Source organism: Ochotona curzoniae, unplaced genomic scaffold (assembly GCF_017591425.1).
Source record: "Ochotona curzoniae isolate NIBS_2020 unplaced genomic scaffold, NIBS_Ocur_1.0 contig_2404, whole genome shotgun sequence".
Lineage (NCBI taxonomy): Eukaryota > Metazoa > Chordata > Mammalia > Lagomorpha > Ochotonidae > Ochotona > Ochotona curzoniae.
The window spans coordinates 3402820-3411443 of NW_024465451.1; positions in this window are offsets into that span (position 1 = coordinate 3402820).

Below are 8624 nucleotides of genomic sequence, written 5' to 3' on the forward strand. Positions count from 1 at the left end.
GACACTATCCTAGCAGGGAGAGGCAACCTGATGTGGGTTTAATCATTTGTTTAAATGATGATTCCCGCACAAACTCAGTCTCGCAAATGACTCAGCCTTGAAAGTGTGACTCTAGTGTGCCATCCCCCGGGCTTTCCCTCATGCACCTGAGCAGGCACTGCTGCATGCCCACAGCTCTGTGTGTGTGTGTGGTTTCATACCGTAAGGTCCTGGGAAAGAGGCACTGCCTCATCCATCTTGGCTTCTGGGCCCCCAAAGCCCAGCACATTGGGGAGTCCACGAATGCGGCAGGTGTTTTTGCCTATCTCACAGAGCAGGGAACACAGCAAGGGCTGAGGGAGTCACTTGAGGCTACTTTTTCAGGGACAGCACCTGCAGCCAGGCTGTGGGCTGGTGAGGGAGGCACCGGCTACAGGTGGCTAAGGGCAGAGCATGGAGAATGGCCACAGGAATCATGCTTCAATTCTGAGCCCTGCTGTCCCACACCGTGGAGGAGAGAGCAGATATGCCAAGCACAGGCACACCAAAGCTGGGTATGATTTTTGAAGGTGGCCTTGTTATTCTTCCTGTGCAACACAGGAAATGGAAGCTCACAGGAGCTTGTCATTTCCCAGTCAAGGAGAAGCAGATTCAGGATTTGAACTCTAGTTGGGCCACCTCCAGGTCTGGGGAACAGGAGCTTCTATGAGCAGGAGCAGGGGAAGATCTAGGGCTTATGAGTGGTGCTTGGAGTGCCTTCATTCTCACCTCACAACATCTGGTTGGAGTCCCAGCTACTCTGCTTCCAATCCAGCTTCTTGCCTTTGCATCTGGGAGACAGTGGCCTTTGGGCCCTGCACTTAGGTTCCTGCCATTCATGTGGAAGACCTTGGTGGAGTTCCTACCTCCTGGCTCTGACTGTTCCAGCCTTGCATTTTGCAGCCATTTGGAGAGTAAACCAGCTGATGAAGACCCCACCTTCTGCCACTCTGGCATTCAAAACAAACAAACAAAACAAAGTGAGGTGGTGAGATCCAGTTTGGCTTTTGGTTGGGCCTAGGGAGCCCCACCCTGGGACTGTGCCCTTCCGGCCCTGGGACACCACCACCAGGGGCTGGATCATTTCCCTGGCTCTCCTAGTCTCGCCCAGGGCATGTGAATGTGTGCCTTGCTGTCACTCTGGTGTGGCTCTGGCCAAATCCACTGAAACGTCTCCATTCCTGTGCCAGCCTGAGGCAGAATCCCAGGAGAGTCAATGAACTTGTGGCCCCATCCATGGGCACAGCAGAAACAGGGGGACTAATCTGTCCACAGAGCAGTCACAGGGACCTGAACCAACTCCTGGATGGAGAGGGGCTCAGGCCATCTCCTACCCAAGGTCACAGCAATGCTGACTTCCTTTGGGTTTCTCAGCTGCCCTATAAGGGCAGGAGCATGGACTAGCATGGGAGAGGAGACCCCCAAGAAAAGAACATCAAGGCTGCTGCCTCCCAGACTACAGGTCCGATGAGGCCCTGCAGCTCTGTTTGAACTGGGAGCACAAACAAAGAGGCCTGGAGTTCAGGGAAGGTCGTGACTTTGCTGGGTCACACAGACAGGGCCTGGAGAAGTAGGTTCTGAGTGCAGTGTGGCTTTAGACCCAATGTTTCCCTTAGTCACATCATCCTGGGAGTCCAGATTTTGGGTTCTGAATTGCACTGATTCTGTGGCTCACTTCTACCCACTCTGTTTCCATTTCTTTCTCTGTAAAAGTGGAAACCTCCAAGGACCCTAATGCTTTCTGATGTCCTCATCGCTGTGGGGGTCCTAGGGCAACCACAGAGGAGCTCTCTGCCACTCAGCCCTGCAGGCAGTCCTGACATGTGCCAGGGCTGCTTGGAACTACCACATGCCATGTGGGTCATGCCTCAAAGAGGTAGGATTTGGAAAGGTGGGGTGCAGAGAGAGAACAAATGACTGAGACGTGAGGCTGGACCCCGACTTCATACCCCTTATTACCTCTGTGGTGGCCTTAGAGAGTCAGGCCATGCCCACCTCCTTAAGCACACAATCTTGTGGGGGTCCCATTGCCTCCCCCAGCCTCATGGCTTCAGGGGTGGGCTTTGGAGCCCCCTGCGGCAGGGCCAAGTCCTAGCTTCAGCACTCATGGGGTGATTCCTGGATTTCTGTTGCTCATCTGCAAGACAAGGATGACAAGGACACCTTGCAGGTGGTTTAAGGGTCATGATGATGCACGGAGAGGTTTTGGTGTGCCGTCTGGCATGTAGGACATCCCTCTGCACCTCTCTGTCCGACTCTGTCAAATCCTTCACCTTCTCGGATCTCGGCCATCTCTAAGCGTGTCTGACTACTGCAGCCTTGATCTAGGTCACACAGGCCAGCGTATTCAAGGAGTTGTGCTCCTACTGGTCCCCTGCACAGGATCCAGACTGTTCTGCTCTTTGCCCAAGCCCCAGTTCCCAAACAAAAACCATGGAGTTTTATAGGAGCTGATTTTCCTCCCAGTCCTCAATCTGGGTCAGGCCAACAGAGAAGCACTAACCCCACCAGCTGGCTCACAGGCAGGCAGGGATGGCAGACGTCAGCACTTGGGCTGGGAATTTTGAGATAGGGTCTCACTTGATCTGGATGGCGTGGCGTGCAGATGTGATTGAAATGGCTGTGGCCATTTTGCCAGCAGAAGCCAGCTTGAGGATCAAGTTTGGAGACATGCAGAGAAACAGAGACCTGACCAAACAAAGCCTGGCCACCGGGCTCCATGACTTACCAGTTGTGTGAAACCAGCAAATGTCCTCCATACTTAACGCCAGTTTTCAGCTATTGGCCTCTCAGTGTAGCCTGATTCAAGCACCACTTCGTGAAACGATCTTGTTCTGTTTGCCAAGAGATGTATTTGTTCATGTATGTATTGGTTGGGCCTATGCCACAGGCCAAGCACTCTCGTGGGTGTTACAGATTTAACTATGAAAGGCATTGTTATGGTCTTAATGTCATCAGGAAATTGCCCGGGAAAAGCATTAGGAGCTAAAAGGCCTGCTTCAGGGGCAAACTCTGAGATTGTATTTTGACTGCCACGCCTCCTTCCTCTACATGGCAGAGCCCTGATTTCTCCCCAGCATGCCACCCAAAAACCTGGTCAGCAGGTCTCTGCCTGGCCAGTGGCACATTCCTGATTCATTCCCGGTTCCGGTGACTCATTCAGCCGGTGAAGGTCCCGCCTCTCCGCCGTGGTCACTGTAGATGGGAAACATAACCAACCCCCGACCCCGTGCCCGGGTGTCCTTCAGCTGAACATGATGCTGAGATGAGTTCATCTCTGAGTTGGTAGCCTGGCCCCTTTCATTTAACCAGACGTTGCCAGGATCTGCCTGTCAGCTCTGAGGTTAGGCTCAGTGCTATGCGATGAGAAAAGAGAGACAAGGCAGACAGACTAAACAGCATTAACAAATCTCAGAGACAGGTAAGAACAAGCTGACTGAGAGCCATCAGACAGCACCACAATGTGGCAGGGACTTTTTTTTTTTTGCTTAAATGTGGGACATAGGGAGCAGTTGTTTGGCTAAGACATTTGTGTCCCATATTGGAGTACTTGTGTCTGACTTCTAGTTTTGGCTCTGGGCTTTTGGCTGATGCAATACCCTGGGAGGTCGTGGTGATGGCTCAAGACCCTGAGTTCCTGGCAGCCATTTGGAGGTCTGAGTTGCAGTCAAGCCATTGCAGGTATTTAATGCGTGAACCAGAAGATGGGGTACTTGTTTGCTGTCTGCTTCTCAAAACTGTTTAAAATTGATGGACACATTAAACAGAAATAAAATTAGTGAATAATTTAAATTATTAAATATATATTATCTGACATATTAAATAAATTTAAATTTTAAATAAAAATTAAATATTGGTTATTTCTATCTCTTAACTATGACCACAGTTAACATTTTCATCTATAATCTTCCATACTTTTCTATGCCTTAAAAAACTTTTTAAAATTTATTTGTTTTTTACTGAAAAAGTAGATAAGATTTACGGAGAGTAGAGACAGAAAAAGATCCTCCATACAGTAATTCACTCCCCAAGTGGCCAAAATGGCCAGAGATGAGCCAATATGAAACCAGGAGCCAGGAGCTTCTTCCAGGTCTCCTGTGTGGGTGCAGGGTCCCAAGGCTTTAGGCCGTCCTCCACTGTTTTCCCAAGCCACAAGCAGGGAACTGGATGGGAAGTGGAACAGCTGGGAGAGAAACCAGCAGCTATGTGGGATCCTGGTGCTTACAAGGGGAGGGTTTAGCCATTGAGCCATCACACTGGGCCCCTAAAAAACTTTTTTTTTAAAAAAAAAACATACTGTAAAACATAAAGAGGTTGAATCTTGGAATAAGAAAAAACACATTAGTGGAAAAATTAGTGAGTGGAAAACACAGTTCACCTTTTACCATTGTTAAACCTTTCAGATCTTGACAAATGTACCATACTTACGTAAGACGTTAACGTCAGGCTAAGTGTACACAGAAACGCTTTGTACTATCTCTGGAACTTCTCAGTAAACTTACAATTGTTCCAAAGCAAGTTTACTTTCAAATGTGGGCCCATTTGGTATTGTTTTATAACCTGTTTATTCACTCCATAAATTATTAGGTAGTTTTTTATCTTGAAATGATTTCACGATTGTATACTACTCCACCCCATAAATGAATCATAGTCTCCCCGGTTGGAAATTTAGGTTGTTTCCAATTTTTACACTAATGTCCCCCCCCCCAAAAAAGTTTTCTGTACATCCTCAGTCATTTCTTAGGATCTGTGAACAGGCTGTAATCGCTGTGCCAGAGCCGCCGGCTGGACAAGTGGAGCAGCTGGGACAGTAATTGGCACACATACAGGATCCCAGCGCATGTAGGGCAAGGATTTAGCCAGTAGGCTACTGTGCAGGGCCCAAGCCAACACTTTCCAAGACTCTCCCAGGCCCCTGCAGTAGCTTCTTGGTGCCATACACAAGTACAGCACGTGGATCACATTGACGAGCCTGGGCTCCCTCCCATGTTGGCTGCAGTGGGGCAGCTCCTGCAGGCAGCCGTGTGAGTGGGCCTGGCAACCCAGGCAGGCATTGCTGGCTGAGGCGTGGCTTCCACGCAGCTCCAGCTGCTGCTCTCCTAATTGCAGAATGTTCTCACTCTCGAGCTTTGGGCTTTGTGGTTGCCAGGAACTCCTGGAGTTCTGGGAACATCTCTATTTGGCTGGAGAACGGTGTTTTTCAAAGTACCAAGGACAATGGCACTTTCCTGATAGTGAAAACACATGAAGACCCCAGGAGATTGGGACTTGCACCCATGGAATGAATGGCTCACTCTAAGCTCAGCCTTGTCCTCCCTCTGACACATTTCTGTGCTTTGACCGCAAGTCAGGTGATCCTTTGCTGTGGGACTCAAGTGGTTGGGGCTGGGGGAGGATTTTATTCATCCTGGTGTCTGCCATGTGCCTCATGGTGTTGACATGGATTCTGGGGATGAGAGAGATGACCAGTGGTTGTTCTAGGCACTGACAGTGGCATACAAGCTTATTTCTAAAATAAGGGTCACATGCTCATAGAAGGGGTGGTGGTGATCACATACATGGACAAACAGCTGCCCACTAAATAATCCCATGTTTTCCTCCATGGCCAGCAGGTGTTTCAGAATGAGGATCTTCACTGACTCCTGTGCCCCAGCACACTGTTCCTCCAACACCCTGTGGCCTTTGTCCCAAAGCAGAACAGGCTGCTGTTCACTGGGGTCTTTCCTCAGCGGACTCAAGTCCCACCTGGATGGATAGGGGACTCAGAGGTCTTTCCTTCAAGTGCCGAATCTATTTGGACATCTAGGCAAGCATGACCCTGACAGCCACAAGGTCCTGAACCCTAGGGACCTCTGTGCCTTCAATGGGGTTCTGTCTGCCCCAAAACTTGCTCACCACCCGCTGCACACAGCCATCTGGAGCTCACCTCCCTCCTACAATTGCCTTGCCTGCAGCCAGCCTACCTGCTTAGTCCTCCTCTTCAACCTCTCCCCTCCACAGTACATTCAGTTTACTACACATGCCCACACAGCAATGCTAAACACAAAACAACTGAAACCGGGGTGTGCTAAACAATTTTATTTCAGTATATGTGCTGCCGAAGCGAGCACACTAAAGAATTTTATTAAGAAACCCCAGCAAAGCAGAGAGTAGCTGCACCCAAGGCTTCATCTCCTTAAAAAGAAAACACAGGGAAAAAAACCAAAGCATTATTTGCCCAATAGGAGAATGAAGAGCAGTTGATCAGAAAATCTGATCATACCTTCGTACCTTGGCTTTAAGCTCAGAAAAGTCTGTCCTTACTATAAAGGGACACAGTGTACAATGAAGTAATTCTCCCCACAAGAGCCTAAAGGGGTAGATCTGCTTGGCTGACTGGCATAAGGGTTAGCTGTTAGGATCCAAGGCTTTCCCCTCCTGCTGTCTTTTCCCTATGGTCTGCTTCCTGCTGGGGACATCTTCATCTGGACTGGGCTGCGGGGTGGGGAGAGGGGCCCTGTGTGTGAACATGGCTCTTCTGCTTGCTACTCAGCGCTGAGCTGCTGCCTTTCCCAGGGCTCAGAAAGTCAGAGCTCCCTCTGGAGTTATGAATAACACATCACCATTCACTATACAGTTGCAGGCTGAGAGGACTGCCAACTGGTGCCAGGACACACAGCCTCCCAATGGCCACTCTTTCTAGAACCGGGCAGGGGACTCAGGGGAGAGGGCACTCTGGTCCTTCTGCAGTAAGAGTGGGCCCAAGAGCTGTGCAAACCCAGCTCATTGAAGCCTTAGCACCACCAATAAGGAAGCAGGACCAAACAGAACAAGATTCTACCCATCGCTGTGTGTCCCACCTGATCAGGTCCTTCACTGAGACAAGGCAAACCTGCCTGCCATTCTTTTCCTTTCATTTAGACACAGGCCTTGGAGCCTTTTCTGTATCGTCGCGCCTTTGGGAACCTTTTCCCACCCCACTCTCCAGCCAAGCATCAAAGCCACTGGTAGCAGGACCACGCTGTGGTGCAGAGCCACAGCTCTGGGCTCTCATTCAGGCTCTGCCATTGCCAGACATACAAACAGCAAAATCCACAACGCATGGAGATAACCATGGTCACCTCCGCGGGTTGTGAAGGGCCCTTGGAAAGTACATGCAGAACTTGCCTCATGGTAAGTGATGGTAAGCTGCCATAAATGACTATTTGACAAAATGATTCTCCCTGCAGTTAGAAGCCCATGGTCTCTAGAGGATCCTCAGGCTGGTTCCTGGGCAGGAAGACAACTGTTCCTCCCAGTGCATACAGTTTCTTTCCACTAGCATTTATGGGGTGCCTGTCCTGTCCTGCAGGAGTGTCCTGGCTGTCAGCACACCTGAGGGTAAGCTTCCCTGCAGCCATGAGGTGAGCTAAGCTGGCTAAGTCCTCAGAAGCTGCTGTCCGAAACTTTGTCTTGTCTGAGGAGACTCCCATGGCGCCTGTAGGCTGTTCCTCCGATCAGTGGCTGGGCAGGCAGAACTCCTAAGGCGTGAGGCTGGCTCCTCAGGGCTTGCAAAGCATGTGTGTGGAAAACAGCTGCTACTCAAGACTGGCTTCCCCAACTCAATTTAGCAAGGGTGTCAGGGGCTGCACCTGAGCCCCGACTCTTCCACAGGAATCTAACTTGACTCTTGTAAAATGGGGGGAAGCTGACAGTGCATGGGGCGCTTCCTGGGGTCACACAGGGTGCGAGGTGACGCCTTTCCACACAAACTACTGCCAGTTCTCCCAAGCTGCAGGAATTCTTACCCCATCCAGCCTATACAGGCAGATGAGGAAAGCAAACGGCTAACAGCTCACCCAGTCATCTTCTTTCAACTATCCATGCTACTTCCCAGACTTGTTGGACAAACTTCCCAGCTGAATGCATAGGATCAAGGAAGGGGAGATAATTTTCAGAACCTTTAGCTCAGGACAAGAAGAGATCAGAGCAGGTCATGTGGGGACCCAAGAATGTCTCTGCCAAGGTGATGTGCAGCACAGAGGGAAGGGCTAGCTGGGGTGGCAAGGGGGTGAGGCAGGACTCCACCTCTCTTAGCAATAAGGCACCAGTGTAAAGCAGTGCTCCCAGTTTTTGGAAGCAGCCATCATTTCTCAGAATCCTCCCTGGATTCTTCCAAGAGAGCGCTAGTTTGCACAACTGGTTCATACCTGTGTCTGCTGGGAAGAAAGTGGATTTACATGAGGGCACACAGAGCATCTTCTCTGGGCCTTGCTTTCCTCAAGGGTGTTATGGAAGCTGCTGGAAGGAAAGCCAAAGATCCAGTTTAGGGATCAGAACTGCCAGCTTTGCAGTTCGTGGACAACTATTTGACAATAACTACTTCCCAACTACTTCCCAGTCCAACAGGAAGTAGATTTTTCTGTGTGTTTGGATCCAGCCAATATTTATCCAATGCCCACTGTGCCAGACATTACCAGCCTTTTTCTCATCAGCAAACAAAAGCAGAATGATTGACAGGGTTCTAGGTCCCCTGAACTGCTGTCTGCTACACCAAGCTACCTTGTCTCTGGGCTCAAGGGTCAGGAGGGCACAGGTCCATCTCAGGAGCACACAATTGAACCTTCAGGCCACATGGATGTCAGGGA